Here is a 22,861-nt window from a genome sequence, read left to right as displayed (position 1 = left end):
CATTAAAAAAGTTGTACATACAGGGATGCCTGGGTGGCTCAGTCAGTTAAGCGTCTGGCTCCAGCTCAGGTCATGATCTCACAGTTCACGAGTTCGAGCCCCATGTCAGCCGTGTGCTGACAGCTCAGAGCCTGGAGCCTGCTTCAGATTCTGTGTCTCCCTGCCCCTCCCCACCTCGTGCTCTCTCTCTCTCTCTCAAAAATAAATAAAAATATTTTTTAAAAAGTTGTATGTACACCCACACACACACACACACACATATGTAAGTTTATATGCTATACCTTCTGTAACCTTTTGCTCATCTGTTCTCTCCAACTTTATAAGCATGTGAGGTAGGTTTTATTTTTTATATTTTTTAATTTAATTTAATTTTTAAAAAATTTTTAACGTTTATTTATTTTTGAGACAGAGAGAGACAGAGCGTGAACAGGGGAGGGAAAGAGAGAGAGGGAGACACAGAATCCAAAACAGGCTCGAGGCTCTGAGCTGTCAACACAGAGCCCGATGCGGGGCTCGAACTCACGGACCACGAGATCGTGACCTGAGCCGAAGTCGGATGCTTAACCGACCGAGCCACCCAGGCACCCTTGTGAGGTGGGTTTTATATTTCCTATTTTATAACTAAAGGAATAGGGGGCACAGGGAAGAAGCAACTTGACTGAGCCAAAGGCCTTGCAGCTGATTAGGGATAGAGCTGGGGTGTTCTGACCCCTTGGCAATTTTTCTTCCTCCATACTGCTCTGAAGACTGTGGAAGGGAACTGCACTTGAACTTGGCGCCAAAGGATTCCCAGCTGATAAGTAACCAAAGGAAACAGCGTGGCTGAAATCCAATTAAAAGTTAAAATCCCACTGGGCAATCTCTCCTTAACTGACGACAGGAATTGCTGTCACTGCCCTGTCTCGCCACTTTGCAAACAGCAGGGATGTTAGCAAGAGCTCACGGTGAACAGCGAATGCTTCCCAAGGGAGCAGTGATTGCTTTGGCTGGATTCTGCCGTGGCTTTTTTCTGGTGATGAAGAGGCTGTAGTCAGCCAATCAGGGGCGGTAACCATTTTCTAATAACCACCTCAGGCTTTTGGCACCAAATTCTCTGGCACTGTCTGGGGAAGCTCTTTATGCTACTTCATGCTACTTGTCAAGTCAAGCTGTTTGTCTCATTTTTCTGGGAAACTGGACGCTTCCCGTCAAATCGCTCACCTCAGTGGGATCCAGCCAGCAAAGTACTCCAAGAGGATGCTGATTGTCTGTGACATGTTTTCAAAAATGACCCCAGTTTGTATGGCTTTCCTATGGTCCCATGTTGTGTGAAATCAGGATGTGGTCCTGAGTTAATGACATCAGGAAGCACTCTGATGCTTGTATTGCCTTCTTGGTTTTCTTGAACCTCACATGGACTGGCTTCATCCTGTGCGGGAGTCCATAGCTCTGCACCTTCCCTCTCCACTTCCTGTGCAGGCCTTCCTCTGGTTTGTGGGCTGTTAGGCGTCCTCTTGTTCCTTCAAGGCTCACACTGAGCCACTGGTCAGAGTTTTTGTGGGTGGTTTCTGCTGCCTGCTTATCATCCAACCCCAGTCTCCGGTGTTCCTTCCCAGTTTTTAAGCCTGCAATAGCTCTTTCCCAGTTTGTCTATAGCTTGCCCTTTCAACTCTCCCTCCTGCCTTCATAGTAGGTAAGGAGGAGTTACCCTCCTTTTCCAAACCTTGATTTTGCAATACCGTCATTTTTGCCGAATTGTGTTTATAAGACTAATGTAAGTAGGTTAAACTTGGTATCGGTTTGATGACTTCGTCAAGATTCCTTGCCAGGTTGTGTGTGTGTGTGTGTGTGTGTGTGTGTGTGTGTGTGTGTGAAAGAATCTGCCTAAAATCTTTGCTAATCTAGTTTTCTCCTAAATGCAGTTACTCATAATGCCTCCTAAAACAAATTCTCTACATTTGTCATTTGGCAGCCTCCTGCTGTCACTCTGGAGCATTAATAAGTCTGAAGATTAGTCTTCATAACAGAAGTATGAAAGTTCTGATGCAGGTAAATACCACTGAAGACTTGAAATTTCGAGGAAGTTTGGAGACTTTTGTGGAGACTCTTAAGATGCTCTCTGTCAGTTACCACAGTGAACTCTCTCCCCCTAGTGTATATTATGCTCACACTGAATCATTCCATGCGGGTACCATATATGTTTCTGATCTGGGTAGATAAGCCAGATTTATAGATTTAAAGGAGGCTGTATCAGCTGCTGCCAGGAAGTTTTTCTTTCGTTAAGAGCCCGTGAAGCTTAATCCTTGACATTTCAGGAGCTGCAGTTTGTAATAAAATCAACTTTAGTCTAGACCATGGTTATATGGTCCTAATAACATGGTAGAAATAAAGGGCAAGCCCTTATTCTAATTTCTGACATCCCTACAAATTTATGTTGTGTGTCTTTAATGGAAGGATTTATTGCCTTTCCCAATAAAAATAATTGCAAATTTTAACACTTTCCTCCAACCAAAAATAAAATTATAAGGCTTTATTACTTTTCCATTGCTCTTAAAGATTTCAAGGTTGTCTGGGGGCTTCCCGAGGGCATTAACTGTGGTCTGATTCAGTCATTACTTTATCCTCAGAGACTTAGATGGCATCCAGAACATATGGAAAGTGCCCAATGAATGAAGTGAATGAATGAGTGGAACCAGATAGAACCAGGGTCACCTTTTAGTGGCCTACCTGTATAATTTCCGGGTAATGTAGTATTTAAAAAGGGACAATGATAACACATTTCTAAAAGGAGATGAAGGGCATATTTAACACTTTCCAAGAAGAAGGAATGCAGCTTCTATCACTTGATCTAGGTCTTTGATTACGGAGGCATTGAGAATTCCCTGTGGCTGAACATGGGCAAAACTTTTAAGGCGAGCTGAGGGCTCAGGCTGCCTGGTGGACATCAATACTCCCATGGAGCACTTTCCAAGAAGAAAAGTGTGGGCTTGCTGTCTTTTCATCAAAACTCCTAGAATTTGGCTGACTGCCTGGTTTATCCCAGGACATTAGTCAGCCCACAAATCCCACATTTGTTTATTCAGTCCGGAGCAAGTGAATACTGTCATTCTCCCATCTCCTTTGTTGGCAAATGCTTTGTTAACCTGAATTGAGCTCTGCAACACAAAATGAAGTGACTAATCTTTTGGGGGTTTCCCCCTCCCAGATTCTCTTATGAGCAACTAAATTGATAGGCCACAAAGCCCCATACTGTCGTTTTCCCTCATGCTGCCCTTTTATTCTGATGGTTCCACATTGTACTTAAGGAAACCAATACCTTCCAGAGTGTGGTTGAAGTGGCGCCACCATTAAGAAAAGGAGGTTGCTGAACTTTTTAGTCTTGTGAGAAAATGTTAGCAAGCAAAGGGAGTTGAGTTTGATTATTTATGCTTACGCAGTCTACTACTGGGCATTGGCAATAAGTGTCACCTTGTACTCTCAGAAATTTTTCCGATTCTGAACACGTGAGTCTGAAAGCACAGGAGGTAGGAATCTTAACACAGACAACCAATTTGGATGACCACATAGTTCATATGTCGTGGGCCTGGAATAGAATTTAAAAAGGATGTATATCCTTAATCACTAGGCTATTTGTGTATCTTCAAAGATCTGTAAAGACCTGGAATTTTTAGCTAAAGTTTAAGGATCTGTGTTTCTGAATTGTCATTGACCACGAAAGAGCGGTTAGTTTGGGAGACAGTTGAGGTACAACCTAGTACACAAGAGAAGAAGGGATAAAGGAAATCATAATATTTAACATTCTTGCCGTAAACCCCAGCCATTTTTACAGCATGTTGTACATAGCAGTTGAGCAGATAATTCTCATTAATAGTTAGGCCTGTGGAAATTCTGTTTGGTTCATAAAGCTTTGATTCTGTGTTTACCATTGATAACCTGTTTTTTTTCTCTCTCTCTCTCTCTTCTTCCTTCAACTCTTGACCAGAGCTACCTTCCAGAGGATTTCTTTCTACTACACTCTTCCTCCCAGTGTGAGAGAATACAAGTACATGTTGATGTTTGAAGCAAGAACATTCAAGAACTTCTGCCTGACTTTTAACCCAAGGCTTGGATTAGTATAATCTTTCTAGTTTTTAGTGTGAGGCTCAGGGATCACAAAGGTTGTTTCATCCATGAGACTTTTGCGATTTGTTATTCTATTTTCAGACCTGAGATCTGGAAGAAACCGAAATGGGTTTTAAAATAGCCATTAGCTCAGGAGATACATAACCAAGGCCTGTGGCAAGAGCTTTGCTTTCATTACCCTGTTTTTCAGTCACATAGTCTGAAAAAAAAGAAAGATATTAAAAAAAAAGTTTGTTTCCCAAGAATGATCACTCCCACCATTTTCCTACAGAGGAACAGGAAAATGTGTAAATAATTCCTGGGCTTGAGTGCAAATGATGCATGTGCTGGAAAACAGAAATCTAAAGTCATAAAAGATTTTGTCCTTTGCAGATACTTCTCCAGACGTGAGTTAGGTATTTTTGGATTTGACTCATTGCAAATCTTCACTGAGGGTCACCTGGATGGCTCAGTTGGTTAAGCATCCAACTCTTGGTTTAGACTCAAGTCATGATCTCACAGTTCATGGGATGGAGCCCTGCGAGGCCCATGATGAGGCTGCTTGGGATTCTCTCTCTCCCTCTTTCTCTGGCCCTCCCACCCCCCAAATCTCTCTCTTAAAGTAAATAAATAAACTTAAAAAAAGGAAAATCTTCGTTGAGCACCTTGTGCATACCAAACATTCTGCTATGTTATGAGGGTTTGGGGGCCTCCACTATAGTCCAACTGGGGTACAGGAAGGATGAAGAGAGACTACATGTAAATATAGCACAAGGCAAAATAAAATATGGTATACAACACGCTATGGGATATACTGGGGGAAGAGGTCCTATTTTATTAGTGGAGTCAAGATATGCATTACCAAGGTCATGGCATTCTTGCTGGGTCATGAGGATAGAATCTTGGCAGATGAGAAGGCATTCCAATGCAAGAGAATAATAAGAGCCAAAGTGCAGCTGTGAGAAAGTTGAAGGGAACTATGACTATTGCCAAGCAGGGTAGGGGCAGGGAAATGAAGGTGGCTGGGTTTATATCATGAGTACTGAGTCTCATGCACACAGTTGAGCGTGCCACCCTCCTTGAACCACTGTTTACTGCAGAACCATGGCTCCCCCCTGGCTCTTCACTAGTCTTACCACTGCTTCTCAGTCACCTTTCCTGGCTGTTCTTCCTCAGCCTGAGCTCTACATATTGAACGGCTTCAGCATCCCATTTTTAGCTCTCTTCTCCTAACTTGCTATCATTTAAATACTAAATATTTAACATCTACATGACAGTGGCCTCTAGATCCATAACTCTCCTTTGACCCATGCCCTGACCTCTAGGCTATATATCAAATTGTCTGCTGGACATCTCCACTGTGATAATTTGTAGGCCCGGATTAGAACTCTTGATTCTTAGCTTCCACCCAAACTCCTCTGCTTTGCTGCTGGAAATCCTCCTCTTCCACCAGTCTTTCCCATCTTAGTTAATGGGCTCGCCATCCACCTAGTTGCTTAGGGTCCCCTGAACTTGGAGTCACTTGACATATGGCCTTACCATTTAATAACACATATTGTGAGTTCACTTCTACCCCACCCCACACAAGTGGCTGTTGGTTTTTGTTATAAGCCTCATGGTGGTAAGATTTGCCTCCAAATGCACATGAATTGTTGAGACAAAAATAAATATTAAATTTAAAAAATTGATTTTCTAGAGATCATCTCTTGATTCCTTTCCAGAAATTAACTCCCAAGTTGTCCAGAAGAGCCTTGTTTTCTTCAGTTTGCACGCACATTGCAATCTGTTTTTCACATCTTCCAAAAGAGTTTTCACATTCCCTTGCCTTTCAGACCAAGCTGCTGTGGATTAGGTACACAAATACATGTCCTCATGTATCTGTCATAATAGTGAAAATGACAGTAACGATAAAAAGAATAGTATTCCTACTGCTAGTAGGACTCAACAGCATCTATTCAACCTTGCCATGCACTGTAATAAACACTGTATATTCACTGCTGGTTTAAACCTCACAGTGGCCCTCTGGGGTGGATACTGTCATTGCCTTCATTTTTGACCCGCTTAAGGTCACACAGATGGGAAGTGGCAGAGAACCAAGATGTGAACTTATTTCTGCTGGACTCCAAAGCCCATGTTTTTAACCGAAAGTAATTTAGAACACTGCACCACTGAACAAAAGTCGTGGCAGCTTCTAGTTCATAGAATATTTTGGCTGACCACACTCAAGAAGGCATAAAGAATAGAGCCATAGAAAGGTGGTGTAGTTTAATGAATCAATCCTATTTACCTACCTTCCATAGGACTCAAGGTGTATTCTTATGTAATTTTATCTGGGAGGGCTGCCCAAAAATTGCCGTTCATTTCATTTTCTCCCCTTCTCAGTCTCTCCGATGGTCACCTTCACTGACATCAGAAATATAAAGAGAGAAACCAGGGAGAAACATGAACTTAACAGGAAAGCAAAAAGAATTGTTAGAAAAAAATTCCCGGAGAGAACCATTCTTTGCAGCCCTTTCAAATATTTGTTTCTTTTTGGATTTGATAGTGAGAGTACCACACAAGCATGAATGAAAACAGAAAGATATTGAATCAGTCAAGATAAGCCAGGTTATGCTGTGGTAACAAGAACCTCAAAATCTCAGTAACACTTAAAAAACAAAGGATTATTCTCATTCATGACACATGCTCATCCATGGTCACATCAATGGCTTTTTTTATTCAGCATCAGTTTGTACCCCTATCTCTTCCTTCTGGTCATAGGCCCATTTTTTGGTCTTTCTGTAGAAACTACCCCAAGGAAAATCTGAACACAGAAGTTCTCTGAACTATTGGTTTTGTTTGAGGCTCTAAGTGCTTCCCTGCAAAGCTGATTACCCCCCAGTGCCTTCTTCACTTGGGATCTGGACCATCTTGTGGTTGAAATAGTCTAATATGTATTTCTTGGAGATATCTTTGGCTCTGAGAGTTCCCCCAAGTGAGACAGTATTCTCTAGTTTCAAGCAAGGGTTTTGGAAGCAGATGGGAGTCTGAGGTGGCTTTGTCATACTAATTGTGTGACATTGTGCAATGTCTTAACCTCTCTTCCAGCTCTAGTTTCCTTATTTGAACTAGGTTGTCGTTCATTATTTGAACAGGGGGAAGTAATTGGATTTGAGGGAAGGCAGGAGATAATATTAGTAGAAATTGTTGATGAATTGGGTGAGGCAGAGGGAGGAGGCAGGATGACTACCAGGTTTCTATCTCAGGCAACTGGGTGGTGATGCCTTTTATTCAGGAGGAGATAAGAGAAATGATGTGTGTGTGTGTGTGTGTGTGTGTGTGTGTGTGTGACAGAGAGAGAGAAAGAGAGAACCACACAGAGAGATGGACATACAGAGAAAGATGTCAAATGTCAATTTTGGACATGAGGATCTGAGGTGCTTTGTTGATAGGTATATAAGTGGAAATTTTGAGTTGAAGTTTTATTTTATTATTTAATTAAAAAAATTAAAAAATGTTTATTTATTTTTAAATTTTTTTTATGTTTATTTCTGAGACAGAGAGACCCATGAGTGGGGGAGGGGCAGAGAGAGAAGGAGACACAGAATCCGAAGCAGGCTCCAGGCTCTGAGCTGCCAGCACAGAGCCCAATGTGGGGCTCAAACCCATGAACCGCGGGATCATGACCTGAGCTGAAGTCAGACGCTTAACCGACTGAACCACCCAGGCGCCCCATGAAGTTTTAATGATATCTAGGACAGAGGTCTGAACTGATTAATAGAGACTTCAGAGTCCTTTGTGTAAAAGAGATAATTGGAGCTATAGTAGTAGATGATATATACTTCTGAAAATGAGGAGACAAGAGAGCCTAGGGTGAGGGTTGAGAAATTTTCTCTTTAATAGCCTCATAGGGTAGAAGATTCTTCAAAGCGAGTTTGCTCTTACGATACCACAATTTTCCTCTTACATTTCTGGACATCCTTTTTCTATCGGTGAAGAAAACGATTATGTTGTTTGCTTAGAGTAGGGAGGCAGGCTCTGATAGGGGTCCTCAATAGAGATACTTAGGTTTAAAATAATGGCCAAGGAAAGTAGGAAGGACAGTTGATCAAGTGAAAGGATTGAGGAGATGTACTGAAGTTCTAAAATCAGATGCCATATGTTTGTCATGACAATAATCTGAGTAGTTATAACATTTTCTTCAGGAGTGTTCTGCTTTGAGGTACCAGGATGACATTGACCCTATGTTGGGAGTTGGCCTGATAAATTCAATACAGGGAGATACATACATAGATTTGAGGACAATGGTGGTGAGTCGTTCATATGCCCAACTGTTTGTAGTTTCTTTAGAGGAAGGCTGAGAGACTGTGGGGGAAATTAAGACTCAGGAACTGAAGGACTCAGTGAGTTTGAGGACTAGGTGTGTGCAAGGGAGGATCCTGAAAGGCATCTGGGTCAGAGAATGCAATGTTTGCAGTTAAGATTTTGGGTGTGGAGCCATTCTTGGTGATGACAAAGTTCAGGATGTTTCCCTGGCAGCGTGGGGGAGTCTAAGCTGAGTGAAAGCGAGATGTGTTATTGTGTATTTGAGGTCAAGGAACAGTTGATTGAAGGTGTTGGGTGGATTGCCCGCAGAGATACTGAAGTTTTCTAGATGTGGGCAGGAGTGGGGTTGAGGAGGAAAGAGGAGTGTCCTGCCCTAAAGAATGTAACCAGAAATGTAGAATTCTGATGATAGAAACGTAGAATTGTACATGGTAGTATAATCAGATGGCATGGATACCAGAGTGGAACTCTGGTGGTTCTAAAGTAGATCAAAGAGCTCATAGCTTGTCACTCCTACCCTTAGTTCTATGGGAGGTGAAACACATAGCATAATGTGGGGAGATGCTTTGCTTTTAAGTTTTTTTTTTTTCCTTTTACATAAAGTAAGGAGATTCCCGAAGGCATAGTGGTTTGAAGAGAGAAGCCAGAGAGAGGAAGTACAGAAATTAAGGGGTTAAGAACAGGGGAGGTAAACTGGCCTTCTTCTGGCATAGGAGGATTATAGGAGTGGAAACCTTGATTGAAATTAATTGACCACAGATATTCCAAAGACGGAGTGAGTCATTTGGTGACAAAGATGTCTGAAGGTCTGAGGTGGGATCTGGCCCGGTCATGTGTGGGTGGGCTCGCTGTGTGGGAACTGGGGTCATGAAGGATGTGAGCATCGTCTGTCTCCTGTGTGCAGGGTGGAGGGATCAGGCCTCTTATCCCTGGGGTGGTCTCATGATGTGATGAGTGGCCACATGCAAGATAGTTTCACTTAACATCTCATCTCTAGCCTCATGATAAAGCCGAAAGCCGGCCACAGCGATCAGGATAATAAAATATCTGCCTTTCTTCCATCCCTGGAGCTGAGAAGATTCAGTGAAGTCATTTGTGGAAAAGCACTTTAAAAACTGTAATTGCTAGATGTGTGTTAAGTTTTATTGTTACCCACACCTTTGATGTATTTCTCTGTGTGCTCATCTGTGTATGTGTAACATATTCCCTAGGATAATAAGAGCTTCCCGTTGATAAAGCCAAGATTCTTTATTTATAGCGTTGGGCTGGCACCTGGGCTGATTCTCTTCGGTGATTATGTAGTCTTGATGTGGACTGGCATCTTTCCCTGGAGTTGGTCTCCCTCAGCAACTTCTCATGGCCAGAAGCTCCATCTCTGTATCTTTCTGTTACAAAGCCTGGATTCCCTTCTAGACCACCCACCAAGTTCCTTGCTCCAGGCTTAAGAACGCCTCCAGCTCCTGGCTCATTTGCAGAGCTGAGCTGACTGGCATGCCTTAAGCCAAGATTGCCAGGTTCCCCTGGATGAGTTGACAGAAGACATCCACAGGAAAGTGGTGCTAGACTCTGAGAATTGCAGTTTGAAACTGTCTAAAATCTTTCACGGAGACAGGCAGCTTTGATTCTAACCAAGAGAAAGGCATTCCTTTCTGAGTATTTCCTACCTCCCTTTGAAATTGAACTGTATCTGTACTCGAGTTTTTAGATGTTGGATATTCTTGGAAGGGGAAAGGCAGCTTCTGTGGTGGAATAGACTTTTTAAAGGGTAATTTCCAAGCAGGTTCATTAGCTTTGTTCTATCATCACTTTCCTACAGATGGTGATTTTGTTTTCCTTTCACGGCCTGGGACATGGAGACTGTTTTTCTGCAGAAACCACATGCCTTAGAGTAATGGGGTGCACCTATCTCTATCGTTCAGTGCGATACGACACGCTTGGTAAACGAGGAAGAAGTGCCCAGATTATTTTTAGTAAAATGTGATTTCGTCTTGAGAGAAGAAAACTCGGTTATATGTTCCCTTTTCTCTCTTAGCTTACAACATTATGTGATGTATGTATTCTATGCTGGGTGGGCTCATACCCCTGCCTCTTCATTCCGGAATAAGGGCCATTTTTGGCCTTCAGGTAGAAACTGCCTTGAAGAATCGCCTAGAGACAGAAGTTCTTTGAACTGTCACTGATTTTGTCTGAGGCTTTGAATCCTCCCCTGGAAGGCTGGTGACCTCCCAGTGCCTTCTTTCTCAGATCGCTCATGTTGAGCTTCTTTCCAGCAATTCTGATTTTATCCATTTGAATCTCCCCTGACTTCCTTTACAGCACCATCTGGGTGACAAGGAGTTGACATTTACTAGGTAAACATTAATGTGTTTAAAATTCTCGTTCAACTTACATTTTCTGCCTTGGTAATGCTGCTCTTCTGGCTTCTTGAGAATTTGCCAAACTCTATGCTTATCCTTTATCACGTCACTCCAAACTGCGTGGGGCATTCCCCTCAAAGCATAGGGATTTGGGAGGTGAGGATTTTTGTTAGAGTCTCCTTCTCTAGAATCAGCTTTGGAAGAAAAACCCCAGTTTCCAAGGATGCACAGAATTTTTGAATCCTCATTTTTTTTTGTAAGTCAGGGAAAATTTAGCATGAGTGTTCCTTGTGGAATGGTACAGGCTGTTATGTTCAGACAGATCGTAGCATGGATTTTTCTTACTATCAACAGACAGATGTATAGTGCATCTTTTATTTAGGAGACTGGACTTAATCATTGCCATCTTCAGTACTTAGTGGTGTTGCCAAAATGGTGTGGTCAGAATGAGGGAGGGAATAAGTGAAGCTTCAGAGAAAACATGAGCTGGGTTGAGTCATGTAAGCAAGTATCTCAACTTTCTCACCTAACGCAGCACCGAAGTGTGTTCCTGCGACCACAGAGTGCCGATTTAAAAAGAAACTGAAAAAGGGGCGCCTGGGTAGCTCAGTTGGTTATGTGTCTGATGCTTGGTTTCGGCTCCAGGTCACAATCTCACCGTTTGTGAGTTTGGGCCCACACCGGGCTCTGTGCTGACAGTGTGGAACCTGCTTGAGATTCTCTCTCTCCCGCGCTCTCTGCCCCTTCCCCACTCACTCTCTCTGTCTCTCTCTCTCTCAAAAATAAAGTTAAAAAATTTTAAAACAAAAATAAAAAGAAACTGAAAAGGATGAACACACACACAAGCAGCCATGTGTCTAGGAAGGATGTAGAGACGTGAGATATGAAGGCAGGCTAAAGCATCTCTGGCCACAGAGTTCTCCATGCTGGCCACAGGAGTTCCATAATACTTATTGATTGGATTGTTTTTTGAAAGACTACAATGATCTACCGAGAAAGGAGCCTAAAATGCCTTATAAATCTTAAATAAGAAGAAACAGGCTTTAATGTTCCATATTCAGCTATAAAACACAAGTCCAAAAGCCGGCTGTATGTTGGGGTCCAGATGAAGAAGGTAAAAGGAGTCAGTGGAGACGGGCAAGTGTCCAGAATCTGTTTCTATTCTCCTTTTCTTCATTCTTCCCAAACTGAATCAGACTACTCCACAGTCCTGTTTTCCTGTTCACAGCTGTGAAGGCAGTAGGGTCCCGGCCCTCATGGACCTTATAGTCATTCAAGGAAGGCAAACATTGAACAAATAACTGTAGGTGTGAAAAGGGTCAGGGAAGGAAAAGTTCAGGATGCACGGGGGCGTAATTGAATTCAAGAGATCATGGGAGGTATTCCTGAGGAACTGTGAGCTGAAGGAAAAGAAAATTTGATTAGGTGACACTGGGGAATCAGGCAGGGAGTGGGAGAAGGATATTCTAGGCAGATACGACAGTATGCACAAACTTGGATTTGAGAAAGTATGGTTCATTCAAAGAATCTGAAAGGTGGAGTTTTAGAGCATAATTGTATGTTTTAGGTACAAAATGGGAGTCAGTAATGTTCTAGTTTGGAGGAACTAAAGTTCATTGATTCATTGATTGAATCATTAATGTTTATCAAATGATTGCTATGTTTCAGGCATTGCATGTGGCCCTGAGGATGTAAAGTTGAATAAGGATGTTCCTGCCTTTCAAATGCCAATAATCCTTGGAGAAGATATGCAAACATGTGAACACTATACAATATGATATGCATGCCCTTCAAGGTAAGTGAGAAGGTTTAAGTACAATCGAGTGGTCAGTTTCACTTGAGGGGAGGGCTGTAATCAGGGAAGATTTCCCAGGGAAAAGTTTGGTGCAGTGGGTATAAACATTTTTCGGAGAGATAAGGAAGAATCAAGGCATCTAAGACAGAGGGAAGACTGTGTACAAGGGCAGAGGGACCTGTGACGACAGAGTACAGGGAAGAAGCTACAGTCGGGCAGAACTAAAGCGTGGGGCACATGATAAAGTGCCTGTTATTTGTCATGGCAAATGGCAGTAGGAGCCTAAGTTTCCTCCAAACAGTTAACTTATTCTTATACCCTAAGATAGACATTAACAGAAGCTCGCAGAACCAGAAATCAATGCACGTGTAAGTGACCTAAAAGGTATTTTGTCCAGTGTAGTTGTTGACTTTGCCTGACCCAAAGGACTTGAGTTGGGAGCACATAGGCCTAGAGTAGCTGACAGCCATCTTGTGACACACGGGGCCTGAAAGCAGAGCCAGTTTATAGGAACATAAGAGAGAGATGGGAGAAAATTAGATCCTGGTGACATTATTCAAGCCGCTGGATTAAGCCACACCTGAAACAGGTGCATTTCTAAATTCTTCAGTTACAAGAGATAAGTCAGTTTGCATTTTTTGCTGAAGTCAGTTTGATACATATATATATAATATATATGTATAAATGTACATATATATGTACATATAAATTATATGCATGTATATATTTTTGGTCATTTGCAACCTAATAGATATATTTGGCCTCTTAATTTACAGTTCAGGAGACTAATTTTCAGTATGCTAAAGTGACTCACTATCAAGTGGTTAGTCAAAAACTGAGACTAAAACTCAGGTCTCTTGACTCAGAGGCCAGATTTAGGAATATCCAGCATTTAAAAAGCATATGCTTGTGAAGGCCTAAATAAACATGTATCTAGAGATCTGTTTTGAGAGAACCACATATTTGAGAGTGTGACTGAGTTTAGTTTTAAAATGACATTTCCAAGTGACAACGTTGCAGAAAGTGCATCGCTTCATGGTCTACTTGCCACTAATCATCATTGTGACCTTGGGTGTATCTCTGGGCCTGTGTTGCTCATGGGATGTAATTATCTTTAATTCCTCTTCCATTTCTATGATTTGAAGAAGAAGTACACTCAATGTTCAATTACCCGTGGTGAATCTTACATATTCCTACATACTCTGGGCTAATCTTCCTTCTGGATTATTTTTGATATTATTGGGTTCAATGCCACAAATATTTACTGAACACTGATCATGGGCTAGGGGTTGCAAAAGAGAGTAGTTATTTCTAGTCAGTATTACTTACATACTTTGTATTCTCAGATGCAATTTGATATTGTTTGTAGCCCCAAACAGTCCAGGGAACGTGTGATCCCAAACAAGAGCAGGGTTAGAGAGAGGGCTCGGCTTGACTCTGTGCATCAGTAGGAGAAGTGAGGCTGTTGTCGGCACTCAGAGGGAGGCATAGAGCAGAGTCCTGAGGAACACAGGCAGGTTGGAAATACATTTCTGTCTGAAACAGAATTGGGGTTGAATCATAAGTCTTTAGAAGATCAGCACCATACCTATCACTGTGGATACCTTTGGGTCCTCTAAAAAAATTTTTTTTAACGTTTATTTGTTATTGAGAGAGAGAGAGACAGACAGAGCATGAGCAGGGGAGGGGCAGAGAGAGAGGGAGACACAGAATCCAAAGCAGGCTCCAGGCTCTGAGCTGTCAGCCCAAAGCCGGACGTGGGGCTCAAACTCACAAACCGTGAGATCATGACCTGAGCCGAAGTCAGACACTTAAGCGACTGAGCCACCCAGGAAACCCACCTCTGGGTCCTTTAAGAGTGGTTGTCTCCAAGTTTGGGAACAATTTACGAACAATTTTCTTTGTATGATATTATAAGCACTTAATTGGCTGATGAACTCTTTTGGATAATTTTTTTTTTGTCATATAGCAATTAATGTGATCCACCCAAGTAATTTTTTAGCTTGTAGTCCATTTCTTAGCCCGTCCACAAACAGTTCTGTCAGCTGCACAGTGACCCGGAGTTCTGCAGCCCCACCTGAGTCTGGGGAAGGGGCAAAGACGCCGGCTGGGCAGCTTGCTGGAGCCAGGTGCTGTCTCCTCTCTCACCACGTTGGCCTGTGTGACCCTGCACACGTGATGTAAGTTCTTTAAGACTTAGTTTTGTCATCAGTAAAATGGGAATAATGGTATCTCTCTCAAGGGATTGCCTAGCACAGAGCCTAAATAAATGTTATTAGATAATAGTGTATGAGTAGGGTTTCATTTGAACCGTGGTCAAGTGAATTATTAGGTTCCAAAGAAGGAAAATGACAGGCGCACAAGACAGCCTAACTTGTAAGGTCAATATACAGAATGAAGACAAACCACAGTTTGATAATTTCACTTGGCCAGAGGATAAAAGTCCCAGGTTGTCCCAGCTTAACTTACTACTGTGCTTTGTAACTCTACGAATGTTATTTAACCTCTCTAGATTTCTATATTTTCATAGCTAAATTGAACATAATATTGCAATCCTATTTTATAGAAACTAAAAGGAGATAGTGAATATTAAAGTCTTTGTGATAGAAAACATGAATGTGAAAGTTCATGTTAATATGGTACAATTAACCTTAAAAATTAATATGGTTATATACCTTTCCTTTTTTTTAAAAAAAAAATTTTTTTTTAACGTTTATTTATTTTTGAGACAGAGAGAGACAGAGCATGAATGGGGGAGGGTCAGAGAGAGGGAGACACAGAATCCGAAACAGGATCCAGGCTCTGAGCTGTCAGCACAGAGCCCGACACGGGGCTCGAACTCACGGTCCACGAGATCATGACCTGAGCCGAAGTCAGCCGCTTAACTGACTGAGCCACCCAGGCGCCCCCCTTTCCTTTTTTTTTTTTTTTTTACACAATACACATTATTTTATATCCATTGGCCTCTGCCACTTATTAAAATAATTCTTTTCTCTGTTTATTTTATTTTATTTATTATTTAAAAAACAATTTTTTACATTTATTCATATTTGAGAGACAGAGAGAGACAGGGCACAAGTGGGGGAGGGGCAGAGAGAGAGGGAGACACAGAATCCGAAGCAGGCTCCAGGCTCTGAGCTGTCAGCACAGAGCCCGACATGGGGCTGGAACTCACAAACCGTGAGATCATGACCTGAGCTGAAGTCGGACGCTTAACCAACTGAGCCACCCAGGCGCCCCATCTTTTCTCTGTTTATTAATTTCTGTGAGGCTAACACTGCCTTTGTACTTTATAAAAGGGTTCCAGAAAAGCAGTATTTGTCAAATGTTTCCAGCAAAAGAGTTAGAACCACTATACCGTTGAAAATAGATAACTATTGTCAACTTATTTTTTTCTACCAAGAAAATAATTGTTTCCTTCTAAGGAACTATTAATTTTTAGGACAATATTTTAACTATTCAAAAGATTATCTGGGACATGTGTCAAGCCTTTACTTTCTTCTGCTAAATATTTCTTATTTTTTTTTTTAAATATTTCTAATAGTATCTGTGCATCTAAGCTGGGAAACTGCAAAAATCCCCTAACATTTTCAGATCAAGCCACGTGTATTTAATATACACCACCTCAAAGAGGAAAATAACCATAGCACTCTGTAGTGAGGAGAGAACCGAGAGATTTCTAAGAATATATGGGTGTAACTTTCTGTTAACTGAGAGTGATTGGCATTTCTTGGAAATCTGCCTCTAAAATAACCTGTTTGCAGCCCCTTAGTTTTGTTTGGTATAAAGGAAACTGTCGCTTACCCATTCAGCTACCAGAAGCTCTCTTTACCATCTTAACTGCCTATAGATATATTATATAAAATTTATGTTTGGGGCACCTGGGTGGCTCAGTCAGTTAAACTGTCCACCTTCAGCTCTGGTCATGATCTCACAGATCGTGAGATCTGTGTTGATAGCTCAGAGCCTGGAGCCTGCTTTGGATTCTTTGTCTTCCTCTCTCTCTTTGCCCCCTGCCCCTCAAAAATAAATAAGCATTAAAAAATTTTTTTTAATTTGTTTATTTAATTTAGCTTTTTAAAAAACACATTCTTTCTGTTTCAACTTGAGAGTTGGCTGAAATAAGACAATGTATGTAAAACTAAACTGTGGTCTAGATCTAAAGTCATTACACACAACTAGGGGATTTTAATAAAATTTGAGGTTTTGGAATTTTAAGATCCTATTTCCAAAAGGAGGAGTTTTGTTTCATCTCATATGCTTGGCCAAAGAGCAACTATATGATACTGATAAAAACAGTAGTCCCAAAGAAGAAAGAAGACTTAGAAGAAAAGTCAAGCCGAATTGATTTTGTCTGCAGAACCTGGTTTAAAGGGGATTTTGAAATTATCACCAGATGTGATCTTTGATGAAAGAGGTTGGGGAGGGAGGTTTGTGCAAAGCACTTGAGAAACCTACCTGGTCACTTTGGGATACACAGCACACTCGAAGTCTAAACCTCAGACTTCATATACTTGTTTCCTTTTGCCTCCCCAGTAAAGTCTTCATCCATCCCAAGACTCTTAATATGTTGCTCAGGCAGATACCACTGCTGGAAGCCGGAAGCTGGAAGCTGGCAGTGGAGTGGGGTGGGGAATGAGTTTGGGGGATCGTTTTTGCTTTTCTTGGGCTTTACTGGATATCTGTGCTTCCCTATTTCCCACCCCCCACCTCCCCCACCATCCTGAGCTCTGAGTTCAGAGAGAGGATCTGCACTCTCTGTGGGCCGTGGCTCAGAGAAAGCGTTATCTGGTCTCCTAAACCATATGGATCAGTTCGCCATGAACTTTCATAGGCTCCAGTCCGCACATTAGACTTTCATCTGGTCTGCCACCGACATTCTAGACCATTGTTCCTCCATTTCATGGGCACACTGTTGGTGGTAAAAGAGAGGATTTTAGATGCTACATGGGTAAATCTTTTATTTTGATTGTTATATATTTAAAAATATTTTTTTAACGTTTTATTTTATTAGAGACAGAGACAGAGCGTGAGCAGGGGAGGGGCAGAGAGAGAGGGAGACACAGAATTCAAAGGAGGCTCCGGGCTCCAAGCTGGCAGCACAGAGCCCGATGTGGGGCTTGAACCCACGAACACGAGACCATGATCTGAGCCGAAGCCAGAAGGTGAACTGACTGAGCCACTCAGGTGCCCCTTGATTGTTACGTATTTTTAATGCATAGGAAGAACATTCATTTCCATTGATGCAACGATATTAAGTTTCTGTAATGTCTTTAATTCCTCTTCATTTTAAAATTTTTAGTTTTTATTTGAGAGAGAGAGAGAGAGAGAGAGCACAAGCAGAGGAGGGGGCAGAGAGAGAGAGAGAAAGAGAGAAAGAGAGAGAGAGAACCCCAAGCAGGCTCCACAATTAGCATGGAGCCTGATGTGGGGTTCAATCCCATGACCCTGGGATCATGACCTGAGCCAAAATCAAGAGTTGGATGCTTCATGGACTGAGCCACCCAGGCACTCCTAATTCTTCTTTAAACGCATTTATTCACATTACAAGTGTGTGTTGATTTAAAGACAAACATTAAAAGAGTTCTGGAGGATCTCAGGTGTGGCAGAAGACATGAAGGTGGCATGTGAATGGGTGAGGTTAGCTAAGCACTGTAGTAGACCCTAGGCTACCTCCTTGCTTCTTTCCAGGCCCGCAAACTATTAGACTCCAGAGTCAAGATGTCCTTTGCAGGTTGGCCTTTACCTTGAGAATGTCAGGCAATGATGGGGAAACACACCTCAGCAGGTTCTAGGGGACCTTTAACCTAGAGAGTGGTGAAGAATATGAAAGGAGGAGGCACAGGAAATGACTGAAATAGAGAAAAGGACATTTTGACTTAACAGTTGGATTTGTGAAGGTTTCCTGAAAGAGAGAAGCCTCAATTGACTAGCAGGAGCTAGCCAGGTGAAGAAGAAGAGGGAAGAAATGATGTATTCTACTCTCATTTCTTAAACCATGAATGCAAATTTTGAGCTCTTCGTTAATTTGAGAGAGATGGGAAGGGCCAGGCTATCTGTAATTTCATTTCTGACACAGGCTTTCGAGTGTATGCAATTTGGTATGTACCTCTTTTCCTGTGAAGGACAGAAGGAACAGGGTAATGGTCTTCCCTGTGACCAGTCCCACCACAGGCAACTAGGGCAATAGCAAAATAGGGCAACCACCTGACGGATGGCCTCTCGTCTGAAACAAAAGCAGAAAAGAGAAGGAATTTCTTCCTGTATTTAACATGTTCCAGAAATGTCCCATTTCCTTGTTTGGGAGTGTCTTCCAGCAGGGAAACTGTTTCTAAGAATGAGGCTCTGCTTAAATCTGGAGGGGACATGAGGAGAGAGCAGTGCTGGGGATCTTGCTCTTCTTGGCAGTTTTTATCTTTTCTTCTTTTTAAAAAAATCTATGTATTTATTTTGAGAGAGAGAGAGAGAGAGAGAGAGCATGAGTGGGGTAAGGGCCGAGCAAGAGGGAGAGAGAGAAGACCAAACAAACTCCACACCATCAGTGCAGAGCCGGACGCGTGTGGACCTCAAGATTATGACCTGAGCCAAGATTAAGAGTCAGACACTTAACCGACTGAGCCACCCAGGTGCCCCTATATTTCCTTCTTTATCTTTCCTCCTTTTTTAAAAATTATTTTTGTTTAATGCTTATTTATTTTTGAGAGAGAGAGGCAAGTGTGAGCAGGGGAGGGGCAGAGAGAGAGGAAGACACAGAATCCAAAACAGGCTCGAGGCTCTGAGCTGTCAGTACAGAGCCAGATGTGGGGCTAGAACCCATGGGCCATGAGATCATGACCTGAGCCAAAGTCAGACACTTAACTGACTGAGCCGCCCGGGTGCCCCTATATTTCCTTCTTAAGGTATGCTTGATAGAAAAGTCAACTACTGGCAACCTCAGCTTGGAGGGGTTTGAGTTCTTTTTTGAACATGAACAAAGAAATACAAATAATATGCTCTTTCAGAGTAATGTAGAACAGGGATGTCTAATAGAAATATAAACTGAGCCACATTTATCCTTTAAAAAAACTATTTTAAACGTTTATTTTTTTGAGACAGAGAGAGACAGAGCATGAATGGGGGAGGGGCAGAGAGAGAGAGAAACACAGAATCCTTAGCAGGCTCTAGGCTCTGAGTTGTCAGCCCAGAGCCCGATGTGGGGCTTGAACCCACGAACTGTGAGATCATGACCTGAACCAAAGTTGGACACTTAACCGATTGAGCCACCCAGGCGCCCCTCCATTTGTCATTTTTAATAAACATATTACAAAAATAAAAAGAAATAGGAAATTAATAATATATATTATTTAACTCAATATATCTAAAATATTTTAATGTGTAATTAATATACAAAATGCTGAAATAGTTTTCATTTTTTTCATGAAATAATTTGATATTGGCAGCGTATTTTCCACTTATAGCATATGTTAATTAAGATGTTAAATTGTCACTGGAAATAATGTTTAAATTTTATAATATATGCGGTTGAAAAAGTAGACATATATCTAAAATGTTTCAAATATACTTAAAGTTTTCCAATAACTGAATTGAATCTTAGTTTAATATAAATAATTATATTTATTATTTCAATTAACTTAAGTTAAATGAAAATAAAATTTTATTTCTGCAGTTCCACTTAACTATGTTTCAGGCAGTCAGTACTCCATGAGGCTGAGTGACAACCAGATTGGACCATAGGATAGGAGAAAAAAAAATAAAAATGATTTTTTGGGGTCACTTTTAGCCCCTTTTCTTCTGTAATGATGACCAAGGTAGGAATTTCATAAGAAACCATGTGTATGAAAACATATTGGACAAAGCTCAGAAAACCTCATTCTAGATCAAGATCCATCGTTAATCATGTTTTCCTCTCCTGTAATTCAAGGAGAATGGCACCTGTTCCTCTACCTTGTTGGTTTTTGCAGAAGATACTTTGAAAGTTTCATTGAGGGCCATAAATAATGGATTCATGGGGTTTGAATGGTCCTCAAATATCTTAACCAATGGTTCTTGATTGCTTGTCCACAGACCAAGCATGTGCTTTCCTCATGGCATTCTCTTATAACCCTTTTCCCCAAATCTTTTTTTTTTTAATGTTTTAAATGTTTTATTTATTCCAGGCTCTGAGCTGTCAGCACAGAGCCCGATGCAGGGTTTGAAGTCACAAGCTGTGAGATCATGCCCTGAGCCGAAGTGGGACGCCCAACTGACTGAGCCACCCAGGCGCCCCTTACCAAATCTTTTTGTAACTGGGTTTAACAATTCCAGTTCCTCTGAAAAAATCCCCACCACCATCCCGTGTCATGACTTCAATTTCATTACTCTGGACCCTCTCTCCTGAACATGTTCTTGTTTGTATTATCCTTCATTATGATGGCTTGAGATGAATGTACTTAAGATAAGATTTGATAAGTGTGAGGCACAGTAGGGCGGTCATCTTCCTGATCTAGATACCACGCTTCTATTAATGCAGCCTCTTGCTTTTGTTATTTGCTTGCTTTTCAATTTTTTTGAAACCACAGTCTCTTGCTTCATATCAAGCTTATCAGTAACTGAAACCCCCATTTTCCTTCTTCCTGTACTTGTTTAATTTTGTTTTACTTTTTGAAATGCTTCACCTTTTTTTTTTTTTGATACAAAAAGAAAGCTGATCTTGCCTCTATACCATTTGAGGCAGTTAGATTTCTTTTTACCCCATGCAACATTTTAAACCATATTGTATTCAGTTTGAACAGAGGGTGTCAGGGGGTGAAGGGTTTTAGGTAAGTACCTCTCAAACTTTAATGAACACATGTCTACGCTGTAGCTCTTATTAAAATGCAAATTCTGATTCAGTAGATCTGGGGTAATGTCCAAGATTTTACATGAGCAAACTCCCATGGACTACATTTTGAGTAAAAAATTCTTAGGGTATCTGAAAGTTTTTTTGTTTTGTTTTTTTTAAACCACCGATCCTCCTTCCACATTTTCTTCATTATCACAAGAATATACATTTTCTCACTGTAAAACAGCTCTCTGAGAGCCTTTAAAATCTTAGCTGGGGCTTATGTATATAGAATTTTGAGATTCTCATTTCCTTAAGGGAAGAGGAGCCGTGAATACCCTTCTTTTGGGTTTCCTCATAGTCTGATAGGATGAAGACTGTTGATCACGGTGTCCATTTTTATTGAGTTTGTTTGGCTCCCAACAAGAGCTAGGGAAACCTTAGGGAAGGCGGTGTCCACCAAGGCAGTTGTCAATCTCTGGAAAATATTTTTCTGATTGGTCTTGTTTTGTATTTTAACTTTATTTTCCTCAGTTCTGATTCATTTTGTCAAAATTAAAAAGAAGTCAATGCGAAACGTAAAATGTGCGAGATCATTTAATTTCACTGGAAGGTGGAAGAGAGAGGAAGGCTGAGAGAGGGTGAGGAAACGATTTGTGGAGAAGTGAATTTAGCCCTGTTGGAAGGTTTGGGGCCCCTCAGTGCCACTTATACTCCCAGATGCAGACCCAAAGTGAGGTAAAATTGAGGTGCTTCTGGGGCGCCTGGGTGGCTCAGTTGGTTAAGCGTCCGACTTCAGCTCAGGTCGTGATCTGGCGATTGGTGGGTTTGAGCCCCGCGTGGGGCTCTGTGCTGACAGCTCAGAGCCTGGAGCCTGCTTCGGATTCTGTGTCTTCTCCTCTCTCTGCCCCTCCCCTGCTCCTGCTCTGTCTCTCTCTGTCTCTCAATAATAAATAAATATTAAAAAACATTTTTTTTTAATTGAGGTGCTTCTTTTTTTTTGAGAATAGAAATTTGTTCCAGGTTTGTTATTTTTTCTCTTCTCTTGACTTCTTTATCATCCATCGATCTATATTCCCCTTAGATGTCCCTGTCCCTCCTCTACCGTTACAGCTTTTTCCTTCTTCATCTTCTTGGGTTCATCTGGCTTCATATTGCACTCGTCATACTGTTTTGAGATTTTATGTTTCTTGAAGTGTCTTTCTAGTAATCCAGATAGCCCTCAGTTGAGACCTTTAATGTGGTTTCAGTACAGTCATATGGAGCAGCACTGTTTTACAGAAATGAATTTGACTGAATCTGCCTGTTCACCAAAGCAGGGCTGACAGGAGGTAGAAAAAAAAAACAAAAAAAAAACAACTAGGTGCACTTCACACTTACAGTCTGAAAGTGTGGTAGTATTTTGTGCTCTTCACTAAATCTCAGAGGTAGTGTTGAGTGAATAATCACAGAAGGTATGAGATATTAAGGAGTCCCAGTTTGGCTGGCTTTGTGCAGCCAAATGCAGCCAGCCCTGTTTGTGTG

At 41.5% G+C, this 22,861-nt stretch overlaps 1 long non-coding RNA gene across 2 annotated transcripts in view; it reads left to right on the top strand.

Moving 5' to 3' along the window:
* LOC131491831 (uncharacterized) overlaps positions 1 to 22,861 on the top strand; it is a 166,483-nt gene that overhangs the window by 28,363 nt on the left and 115,259 nt on the right. For both annotated transcript variants that reach the window (XR_009251670.1, XR_009251671.1), the window contains exons 5-6: positions 410 to 594; positions 12,411 to 14,717. This is a non-coding gene — a long non-coding RNA (uncharacterized LOC131491831). The remainder of the gene's footprint in view (positions 1 to 409; positions 595 to 12,410; positions 14,718 to 22,861) is intronic.

Source organism: Neofelis nebulosa, chromosome 12, assembly GCF_028018385.1.
Source record: "Neofelis nebulosa isolate mNeoNeb1 chromosome 12, mNeoNeb1.pri, whole genome shotgun sequence".
Lineage (NCBI taxonomy): Eukaryota > Metazoa > Chordata > Mammalia > Carnivora > Felidae > Neofelis > Neofelis nebulosa.
This window is presented reverse-complemented; position numbering and strand designations above follow the sequence as displayed.